At 39.9% G+C, this 11878-nt stretch overlaps 1 long non-coding RNA gene across 1 annotated transcript; it reads left to right on the forward strand.

Annotated features, from left to right (window-relative positions):
- Positions 1 to 1626: 1626 nt before the first annotated feature.
- Positions 1627 to 10986, forward strand: LOC120867695. The gene is made up of 3 exons (XR_005721975.1): positions 1627 to 1638; positions 8273 to 8275; positions 10903 to 10986. It is a non-coding gene; the product is annotated as an uncharacterized LOC120867695 (long non-coding RNA).
- Positions 10987 to 11878: the final 892 nt, after the last annotated feature.

Genomic DNA, 11878 nt, shown 5'->3' on the forward strand with positions numbered 1-11878 from the left:
AAATAGGAAATTAAAAGATACATGAAGTAACAGGCAAATTTGGCCTTGGAGCACAGAATGAAGCAGGGCAAAGGCTAACAGATTTTTGCCAAGAGAACACACTGGTCACAGCAAACACCCTCTTCCAACAACACAAAACTCTACACATGGACATCACCAGGTGGTCAATACCAAAATCAGATTGATTATATTCTTTGCAGCCAAAGATGCAGCCACAGTCAGAAAAAGCAAGATCAGGAGCTGACTGTGGCTCAGATCATGAAGTCCTCATTGTCAAATTCAGACTTAAATGGAAGAAAGTGGGGAAAACCACTAGACCATTCAGGCATGACCTAAATCAAATCCCCTACAATTATACAGTAGAAGTGACAAATATATTCAAGGGATTAGATCTGATAAACAGAGTGCCTGAAGAACTATGGAGTAAGGTTCCTGAGATTGTACAGGAGGCGGTGATCAAGACCATATCCCCCCAAAAGATATGCAAAAGGCAAAATGGTTGTCTGAGAAGTCCTTACAAATAGCTGAGAAAAAAACAAGAAGCTAAAGGCAAAGAAAAGGAAAGATGTACCTATTTGAATGTGTAGTTCCAAAGAATAGCAAGGAGAGGTAAGAGAGCTTTCCTCGGTGATCAATGCAAAGAAATAGAGGAAAACTATAGAATAGGAAAGACTAGAGATTTCTTTAAGAAAATGAGAGATACCAAGGGAACATTTCATGCAAAGGTGGACACAATAAAGGACAGAAATTGTATGTACCTAACGGAAACAGAAGATATTAAGAAGAGGTGGCAAGAATTCACAGAACTATACAAAAAGGATCTTCATGACCCAGGTAATCATGATGGTGTGTTCACTCACCTAGAGCCAGACATCCTGGAATGCAAAGTCAAGTGGGCCTTAGGAAGTATCAATACGAAAAAAGCTAGTGGAGGTGATGGAATTCCAGTTGAACTATTTCAAATCCTAAAATATGATACTGTGAAAGTGCTGCACTCAATATGTCAGCAAATTGGAAAATTCAGCAGTGGCCACAGGACTGGAAAAGGTCAGTTTTCATTCCAATCCCAAAGAAAGGCAATGTCCAAAAATGTTCAAACTACCACACAATTGCACTTATCTCTATGCTAGCAAAGTAATGCTCAAAATTCTCCAAGCCAGGCCTCAGGAGTACGTGAACAGTGAAATTCCAGATGTTCAAGCTGGATTGAGAAAAGGCAGAGGAACCAGAGATCAAGTTGCCTTACATCCATTGGATCATTGAAAAAGTAAGAGAGTTCCAGAAAAAAAATCTACTTCTGTTTTATTGACTATCCCCAAACCTTTGACTATGTGGATCACAATAAACTGTGGAAAATTCTGAAAGAGATGGGACTATCAGACCAGCTGACCTGCTTCCTGAGAAATATGTATGTAGGTCAAGAAGCAACAGTTAGAACTGGACATGGAACAACAGGCTGGTTCCAAATTGGGAAAGGAGTACATCAAAGCTGTATATTGTCATTCTGCTTATTTAACTTATATGCAGAGTACATCATAAGAAACCCTGGGCTGGAAGAAGCACAAGCTGGAATCAAGACTGCTGGGAGAAATATCAATAACCTTAGATATGCATATGACACCACCTTTATGGCAGAAAGTGAAGAGGAACTAAAAAGCCTCTTGATGAAAGTGAAAGAGGAGAGTGAAAAAGTTGGCTTAAAGCTCAACATTCAGAAAACTAAAATCATGGCATCTGGTCCCATCAGTTTATGGCAAATAGGTGGGGAATCACTGAAAACAATGAGAGAGTTTATTTTGGGGGGCTCCAAAATCACTGCAGATGGTGACTGCAGCCATGAAATTAAAAGACCCTTGCTCCTTGGAAGAAAAGCTATGACCAACCTAGATAGCATATTAAAAAGCAGAGACATTACTTTGCCAACAAAACTTCATCTAGTCAAAGCTATGTTTTTTTTCATAATCATGTATGGATGTGATAGTTGGACTATAATGAAAGCTGAGTGCCAAAAATATTGATGCTTTTGAACTGTGATGTTGGAGAAGACTCTTGAGAGTCCTTTGGCCTGCAAGGAGATCAAACCAGTCCATCCTAAAGGAAATCAGTCCTGACTATTCACTGGAAGGACTGATCCTGAAGCTGAAACTCCAATACTTTGGCCATTGATTTAAAAAAACTGATTCATTGGAAAGACCATGATGCTGGGAAAGTTTGAAGGCAGGAGGAGAAGGGGACAACAGAGGATGAGATTGTTGGATATCATCACCGACCCAATGGACGTAAGTTTGAGTAAACTCTGGAAGTTGGTGATGGACTGGGAGGCCTGGCTTGCTGCCAGGTCTCAAAGATTTGGACAACACTGAATGACTGAACTGAACTGAATGATATATATGTAAATACCTTTTTTTTTTTCATCCTGTATGTGCTTGAAGTGTGTAGTCTGTCTTGATCATCTTTCTGTCCTGATGTAGTTGAAACAGATTTTCTTTGATTACTTTCCCCTCCCCTTTGAGAACTAGTTTTGTTTCTCATGGAGCTCTAGTTTTCCCTGAGGTTGTACTGACTCTCTGGCTTTTCTGTATCAGGAAGGGACAGTGTGCATGGCCTGGGCTGTGTTGACTTTCTGGCTGCTTACTTGAGTACTGTGCATCCAGTTCCTTCATCCTGTCAGGGGGCAGAATTCCCTTCAGAATTCCCCTCTCCCAGAAGAGAGGTCTGGAGTTCTGCTTCTGATAGCTGTTTCTCCTTGGTGCTGGCTATCTCTGGAGACAGAGAGGCTGCTAGGTTGTGTTTCTACCCAGTTCCCCTACTTCTGCAGCATTCTTTCAGATCCACTTGGAATAGAAGGCTGAAAAGATATTTGGAAGTGGGTTAGGGTCCCCTGAAGGAAGCCTGCAGGGAGTGGAGAGATTTTACATGATCTTCTAGTTTTCTTCTCCCATTTCCCACTGGCTTAGATTGTTTTCCTACATATTTTCTCTGACTAATTGCTGCTTAATTTTTGGAGTTAGTTTCCTCTGCATTTGTGACCTTTGTGTTTATACTCCTCTGCTCTGGGGAAAAATGGCAGTGACTGGGGGAAGTTTTCCCTGGGTGGACATTTTCTAGTGATTTCTCAGCCCTGCCCATACCACACTTACTTGACATTTCTCTCCTTGCATTATGCATAATCCTCCCCCAATCTCTCACACATAATTATGCATCTAACCTTTCCTCTCTAATGTTTCCTTCAGATGCAGGGTGGGGACTGTGGTAAGACATTATGCCACCCTGAGGGTCTCCCTGGAAATTTCTATCTCTGTGATAGGACAGCAGCCCTTTTGGTTGTTACACTGTGGGTGTGGGTTGTTTTTCTCTCATTCATCATTCAATATTTTAGGTTTCCTGGAATATAGGCTTTGTTTTCTCTCTTTACTCTGTAATTTTAAACTGTAAATCCTGAACTTTGGCTTTTTTGAGGGTGACCAAGATGGCCTCTCTCAGCAGAAGACTTAATTATAGGTCACTACCCATCACAACTGTGGTGTTGGAGAGGACCCTTGAGAATCCCTTGGACTGCATGGAGATCCAACCAGTCCATCCTAAAGGAAATCAGTCCTGAATATTCATTTGAAGGACTGCTGTTGAAGCTGAAACTCCAATACTTTGGCCACCTGATGCAAAGAAGTGACTAATTTAAAAAGACCCATACACTGGGAAAGATTGAAGACCTGTATGCTGGGAAAGATTGAAGACCCATATGCTGGGAGGAGAAAGGGATGACAGAGGATGAGATGTTTGGGTGGGTGGCATCACCAACTTAATGGACGTGAGTTTGAGTAAACTCCAGGAGTTGGTGATGAACAGGGAGGCCTGATGTGCTGCGGTCCATAGGGTCACAAAGAGTCAGACACAATGGAGTGACTGAACTGAACCCATCACACATCTGTCAGAAGCCTGTGTGATTTTGGTGAGAATATATAAAAGACTTATTACTCACATGTTGTTCAATGCATTTAAACCTTGCCACTGTTAGATTGTCAAAAAGAGAAGTCAAAAGACTTAAATAATATGTTTTAAGAGAAAATTAATAAAATTGGAGGACTCTTTGGAAGGGTGAGCCATGGTTCTGGAAACCATGCTGTAGAAGACAAAAAAGCCACCCACCTAAAAATCTGGAAAGATCAGTAGATAAATCAACAACTGTAAAGTGTCCAGGTGTAAGGCAAAGGTAACAAGGGAGGAGCTGCAGTGAATTATAACGTACATGGTACACCTAAATCATTCATAATATGGTCATTTATATTCACTGTTGCAGGCTGAATTGGAAGGAGTACACTTCATGCTCTGGGTTAGAGAAAGTGTACTAGCTTAACAAACTCTAGTATGACCATTTAGATTATGGAGTTGTATATAGTGCACACGTATCTAATATAATCTATAATGTTATCTATGTTATTACACATAAGCACAAATTTACCCTTTCTTCCTCATAAATCATTCATTTATGTTTTGTATCCTTTAGTTGATTTATAATCAAGAGCCAATTTTCTAGCTGCTCCTATGAAGGGTTATTGTTTTTCCCCTTAAAACACAATCAGGGATGATTCAAGATTTTGGATTGGGTACACAGAGAAGTTTCTGACTTGATCTTCTTTTCTGTGGCTGCTCATATTGTCAATGTTCCCATATAGCCACTTACCACATTTACACAAGACTTCATTAACAGGTGTGCAAATAATTTTTAAAAGACCAAAGTGAAAAATGAGGCTGGAGGGAGAAGAAAGAGTTTTCTTCAGAGAAGGTTGTTAAATCTAGAAATCATTGAATTTATATTGTTTTCTTTTTTCTTATTCAAGCAAAATACAACCCAAGAGCTATGCCTTATTTGGTGTCTATAGTAGGCCTTGGTTCTTTACACTGACCATTTTATTCAATGCTGATCCCAAGCAGACAAGTGTGACTTTCATTGCACAATGGACCATGGAGATAAGCTCATTCTTTTATTCACTCTAACTCAGTGACTGGACCTTGTTAAGCAGTGTGTCTCCAACCCTGAGCTGAGTCTAACACTCATTTGATTGTTCAGTTAACATTCTTAGTTGATGAAAGAGAAAAATCCCTGGAAGAGAAACCGGATTCTGTTTTACTACTGAACTATTTAAATTCCCTGGTGGCTCAGGCAGTAAAGAGTCTGCCTACAATGCAGGAGACCCAGGTTTGATCCCTGGGTCAGGAAGATTCCCTGGAGAAGGAAATGGCAATCTACTCCAGTACTATTGCCTGGAAAATCCCATGGACAGAGGAGCCTGGGAGGCTACAGTTCATGGAGTCGCAGAGAGTCAGACATGACTGAGCGACTTCACTTTCACTTTATTGTTTATCGTTAGTTTTCTTGATTAACTGTTTTCTGTTTGTTTCTGCATTTTCTTACTTCTCTAATTGTTAATTTTGCATGTCTGCTCTCTGGAACTCAGAAGGTCTAGGAGACAGAAGCATTTTCTCCAAATAAGAAATGGGAGAGAGGGAGGGGCTATTGTGCCTGGGAAGGCACTGCTGGATCCTGCTTGCTTTCAATTCCTACTTTCCTCTGATACTTCTCAATCCTCAAACCAGGGGACAGGACAATAAAGAGAATAAGTTTTGGATAGAGAGATTAATTATAAGTTGGCAGGGAAATTCAGTTTTAGGAGGTCTCAGTTTCAGTAGCAGAGCCAAGATTGTAAAGTACAATAAAGTAAAATTAAAAAAAAAATTCAGGACAGCATAACTCTAGACACAGTGATCTTGTGTGATGATTTCTAGCTGTTTCTCCTGAGCTCTTTCCTTGATGGCTTCAGACACTCTTTTAGGCCTCACCCTTTGATAATGACAGTTCATGACATGACTAACGGGTCTGCGCCTTGCAAGTTACAAGATTATTTCTTGAAAATATTTTTTCAGTTCAGCTCAGTTGCTCAGTCGTGTCTGACTCTTTGTGACCCCATGAACCACAGCACACCAGGCCTCCCTGTCCATCACCAACTCCCGGAGTCCACCCAAACCCATGTCCATTGAGTCAGTGATGCCACCCAATCATCTCATCCTCTGTCGTCCCCTTCTTCTCCTGCCCTCAATCTTTCCCATCATCAGGGTCTTTTCAAATGAGTCAGCTCTTTGCATCAGGTGGCCAAAGTATTGGAGTTTCAGCTTCAAGATCAGTCCTTCTAATGAACACCCAGGACTGATCTCCTTTAGGATGGACTAGTTGGATCTCCTTGCAGTCCAAGGGACTCTCAAGAATCTTCTCCAACACTACAGTTCAAAAGCATCAATTCTTCTGTGCTCAACTTTCTTTATAGTCCAACTCTAGCCTGCTTCATTTCTCTCCTTTCATCTTTCACTACATTTCACATTGATCCCAATAACTATGTGATTTGCTCTGGAAGTCTTTCATTCTGCGGCCTCTGGGAGAGGACCAGATGATGTATTTTGTGGCTACCAAGGCATCTATCTACACAGTTCTTACAAGCAAATCAAGCATTTTCACTATGCTTTTTCTCTGTGCTGAACAAAACAGTTCTATTCCCTCTGAGCATGAATGAATCAATGACTATTGATTGTTGTCTCTCTTTGCAAGCAGACATTACATCTTTAGTTCAAAAACTATTTATGGAGCTTGTCATATGGAGGAGATGTTGTGCTGGATTCTAGAAATGAACAAAGATTTTCCCAGAGCTTATGGGCAGATGGTGGAGAAAAAGTAGGACCTTCTCATCATGCTTGAGAGAAGCTCCAAGTTTCCTCTGTGATAACCCTGCCCTGACCCCCTGGGGCTCCAGCTCCTCCTGCTTTGAATGTCCCTATGGACTGTAGCCTGCCAGGCTACTCTGTCTATGGGATTTTCCAGGCAAGAATACTGGAGTGGGTTGCCATGTCCTTCTCCAGGGGATCTTCCCAACCCAGTAATTGAAGCCAAGTCTCCTGCATTGCAGGCAGATTCTTTACCAACTGAGCTATGAGGGAAGCCCCCACCCAGAGCAGCCCCCTCCTTTCTGCTGCTCCTCCACGTGCTCTCTGCCTCAGGAATCTATGATTCCTCTCCCTGTGTCTCTTCTCACTAGGATCTTCTCACGTCTCACAGCTTGATCCTTCAGATGCCTGGTAAAGGGCATCCCCTTAAGAAATTGCTTCCTGAACACTGTAGTAAGATAATCCCAGTTGCTTCCTTCTTTCTTTCCTTCCTTTTTCTCATTTTCCTTCCATTTGCTTGCTTTTCTTTTTCCACAGAAATGAAGGTGCTTCTTCATGTGTTTTCTTGTTTTTTTCTTTTCTTTTTTTTTTTCTGCTTCTTTACTATAATGTTACAGGCATTTAATCTTGCTTACTTATGTCTTCCCAGTATTGGAATGGCTACCTTAAAGGGGACACTTGATATCTACTTGATAAATGAATAAAGCAATGAGTAAATAAACGTGTCATTTATAAAGACATTTGGCTGCAAGTTACAGAATATGCATTCACAAGGACTGAAACAAATTTGGGTTTATTTCTCTGTGTGATACAAGTTCAGAGAAAGGATTTTGCAACCTTAGGTCAATTCAGTGGTTGATTGATATAGTTTCTGCTGTCTTTGAAGTTCATTCAGCATGCCTCTCATTGAATTAAGTCTCTCAAGCAGTTGCAGTATTTTGATGACATATATTTGAATATTAGAAGATATAATTAAAATAACTGAAGGAGTTTTCTCTGGTCCCACAACTTATGGTATGCAATTATAAAATATCCTGTCTTTTAACATTTATTTTCTGGAACTAGTTTTTATGCTGCCTTTGATGAAAGTTTGAGCAGGCCCATAAATGTGCTCTTGGACACCACAAAATCTTCTGATGAATAATTAAAGTTGTTGGTAACATGTAGTTAAAACATCAATGCCTGCTGCTGACTATAGAGTCTACATTTTGGGAAAGAGGCTGGATTCCTTCCTCTGTGCTAATTCTCCTTCTCCTTGAAGATGGAGAAGACCAAAGGGCACAGGGAATTTTTACTTGATTGGTCCTTTCTTGATTTAGGCTCAAACTCACTGAATTTGCTGACATTTTAAAGTAACTTCATTTCTTGTGAGTGTCTTTAATGGTTCCTCCAAGTGGCTTGTTTGTTGCATAACAAATCCTCCCAGGAGATATGAGCTTAAAATAACCCCAGTTTTATTATATTTTACAATTTTGTGGGCCAGGAATTTGGGCAGTACTCAGCTTGAAGATTCTCCAGCACCTATAGCCTGGATTGGGGTCAGTTTTTCTTTGACACTGAGCTGGTGCTCAGTCTCAGGTGACCTGTCACCTGTAACTCCTTTGTTTGATAACTGACCACTCTCATGACTCACCATGTACCTCAACCTCCATCCTCAGTCCCTAGCCATCTGTGGCTTCTCTTTGCTAGGACCTGCCTTCCCTTCCAGCTGGCCCTCATGAGCAGACCCTAAGGTGGCCCCAGCTGGCTCTCTTCCACCTGGGCAGAACATCTGGTCCAGAGGAAACAACTTAGGTTCCTTTTGTCCTGATGACTTCCCAGATGTAATCGCTTCCCCACAGCTCACGAGTCAGCACTCTGAGACAGTCTCTAACTCTGGATTCTGTGGGCTGAGGTCAGACTCCCCATCACAAGAAATCATTAGGTTAGAGGGAAGGGAAAGCCCATACAGAGACAGGTATAACCTTGTTTTATACTGACAGTGTGGTTAATGCAGGGACATTGGGCTATATAAATAAATCATGCCATTTATAGCCTCCTTAGCTAGCCCTTAATGTATATAATAAGTTGCATACTATACATATTTAAAGTGTAAGTTTTTTAAAATTAGTTTTTATTAGAGTATAATTGATTTACTGTATTGTGTTCATTTATTTTGTACAACAGAGAGTTGGTTATACATAAATATATATTCAATATTTTTAATTCTATTCCCATATAGGTTATTATAGAGTACTAAATAGAGTTTCATGTGCTATAGAGTAAGATCTTATTAGTTATCTATTCTATATATAGTAGCATATATATGTCAACTCCAATCTCCCAATGTATCTCTCTCCTCACCTTTCACCTTGATAACCACAAGTTTGTGTTCTACATCTATGAATCAACTTTTGTTTTATAAATAAGTTCATTGGTACCATTTCTTTAGCTTCCCCATATAAATGATATCATATGACTTTTGTCTTTTTCTGTCTTACTTCACTCAACAGGACAACCTCCAAGTCTATCCATATTGCTGCAAATAGCATTATTCCGTCCTTTTTATGACTGAGTAATATTCCATTGTATGTATGTACCACATCTTCTTTATTCATTCCTCCACGGACATTAACATTGCTTCCTTATTTTGGTTATTGTAAATAGTGCTGAAATGAATATTGGAGTGCATGTATCCTTTCAAATTATGGATTTATTCAACACAATAGGAAGGCTCTCTTTTCTCCACACCCTCTCCAGCATTTATTGCTAGTAGACTGTTTGATGATGGCCATTTTGGCCAGTGTGAGGTGATACCTCATTGTAGTTTTAATTTTCATTTCTCTAGTAATTAGTGATGTTGAACATTTTTTCATGTGTCTCTTGGCCATCTGTATGTCTTCTTTGGAGAAATGTCTTTTAGAATACACTGTAAGTTAAGATTTAGCCTTTGGAGTGATATGCCTGAATTAGATTATCATGCCTCGTTTTGTTATCCTAGATCTAGCAATTTATTTCATCTTCTCAACCTGAATTCCCTCCTTTGTAAAACTGGAGAAATATTGTATGCTTCATGAAGATTAAATAAGACAGACATGCAAAGTATTAGAGTGTTTTATGCCTTCTTTTAAAGGAGGCAATAATAGTAATTAGTAATAATCTTTGATTAAATTTTCACACATTGTCAATTAGAAAGAGCTTTAAAATCTTTCCCTGAAAACTGTCATTTCAAATGCTGTGATATGTCATTCCATCATATTTCATGTGAAATCTCATTGTCAGTTTTATCACTTTAAGAATTAATTGAGTGTTTTGTGATGAGTTGCCCATTCTATCCATCAAACTCTTTTAATTTGCATTTAAACTTTATCATTTTGATAGTGAAGAGTTTGAGTAGAAACTGACTTTATGGGAAATGATGTCGTTTCTGAATATTAAAAGATCAAATTAGCAAAATACAGTTCATTCTGATTAATTTTCCAACCATCATAGCCAAAAAAAAATGACTCTGCAATAGCAGTGTGACTCATCATCAGTTCACAAAACATAAGGAAGCAATCAAGACTTGTTCAGTTAAAATAGCAGTGATATTTGCCTCACTAGGAGACCATGGAAAAGGTCAATTTTCATTCTAATCCCAAAGAAAGGCAATGTCAAAGAATGTTCAAATCACCGCACAATTGCACTCATCTCACACGCTAGTAAAGTAATGCTCAAAATTCTTCAAGCCAGGCTTCAACAGTACGTGAACCATGAACTTGCAGATGTTCAAGCTGGTTTTAGAAAAGGCAGAGGAACCAGATCAAATTATCAACATCCGTTGGATCATTGAAAAAGCAAGAGAGTTCCAGAAAAACATCTACTTCTGCTTTACTGACTATGCCAAAGTCTTTGACTGTGTGGATCACAATAAACTCTGGAAAATCCTGAAAGAGATGGGAATACCAGACCACCTGACTTGCCTCTTGAGAAATCTGTATGCAGGTCAGGAAGCAATAGTTAGAACTGGATATGGAACAACAGACTGGTTCCAAATAGGAAAAGGAGTATGTTAAGGCTGTATATTGCCACCCTGCTTATTTAACTTATATGCAGAGTACATCATGAGAAATGCTAAGCTGGATGAAGCACAAGCTGGAATCAAGATTGCCGGGAAAAATATCAATAACCTCAGATAGGCAGATGACACTATCCTTAGGGCAGAAAGCAAAGAAGAACTAAAAAGCCTCTTGATGAAAGTGAAAGAGGAGAGTGAAAAAGTTGGCTTAAAACCTCGGCATTCAAAAAGCGAAGATCGTGGCAAACAGATGGGGAAACAGTAGAAACAGTGAGAGACTTCATTTTTGGGGGCTCCAAAATCACTGCAGATGGTGACTGCAGCCATGAATTTAAAGAAGCTTGTTCCTTGGAAGAAAAGCTATGACAAACCCAGACAGCATATTAAAAAGCAGAGACATTACTTTGCCAACAAAGGTCCTAGTCAAAGCTACAGTTTTTCCAAGTAGTCATGTATGGATGTGAGAGTTGGACATCCATACATGACTACTGGAAAGAAAGCTGAGTGCCGAAGAATTGATACTTTTGAACTGTGGTATTGGAGAAGACTCTTCAGAGTCCCCTGTACTGCAAGGAGATCCAACCAGTCAATCCTATAGGAAATCAGTCCTGAATATTCATTGGAAGGACTGATGCTGAAGCTGAAACTCCAATACTTTGGCCACCTGAAGCAAAGAACTGATTCACTGGAAAAGACTCTGATGCTGGGCAAGACTGAAGGCAGGAGAAGGAGACGACAGATGATGAAATGTTTGGATGATATCACCTACTTGATGAACGTGAGTTTGAGCAAGCTCTGGGAGTTGGTGATGGGCAAGGAAGCCTGGCGTGCTGAAGTCCATCATGGTGTCACAAAAAGTCAGATACAGCCGAGCAACTGAACTGAACTGAACTGATATTTGCCTCCAGTGGTTTTGAGTCCATCCAAGAGAACATGCTAGATTCAAAAAATGTGGAATCACCTTGTGGTATGGCTGTAACATCTTCAAAAAGATAAAAGAGGTTATTGGTGTGGATCTCTCTATGTCACTGCAAGGGGAGTGTGAGTTGCAAAAGATCTCTAAGGTCAAATTATAAATCATTTGTTCATTAGTTATTTTTTTTGTTCCCCTCCTTGTGCATTCAGTCAGTC

The sequence above is a fragment of the Oryx dammah genome, unplaced genomic scaffold, assembly GCF_014754425.2.
Source record: "Oryx dammah isolate SB20612 unplaced genomic scaffold, SCBI_Odam_1.1 HiC_scaffold_1, whole genome shotgun sequence".
Lineage (NCBI taxonomy): Eukaryota > Metazoa > Chordata > Mammalia > Artiodactyla > Bovidae > Oryx > Oryx dammah.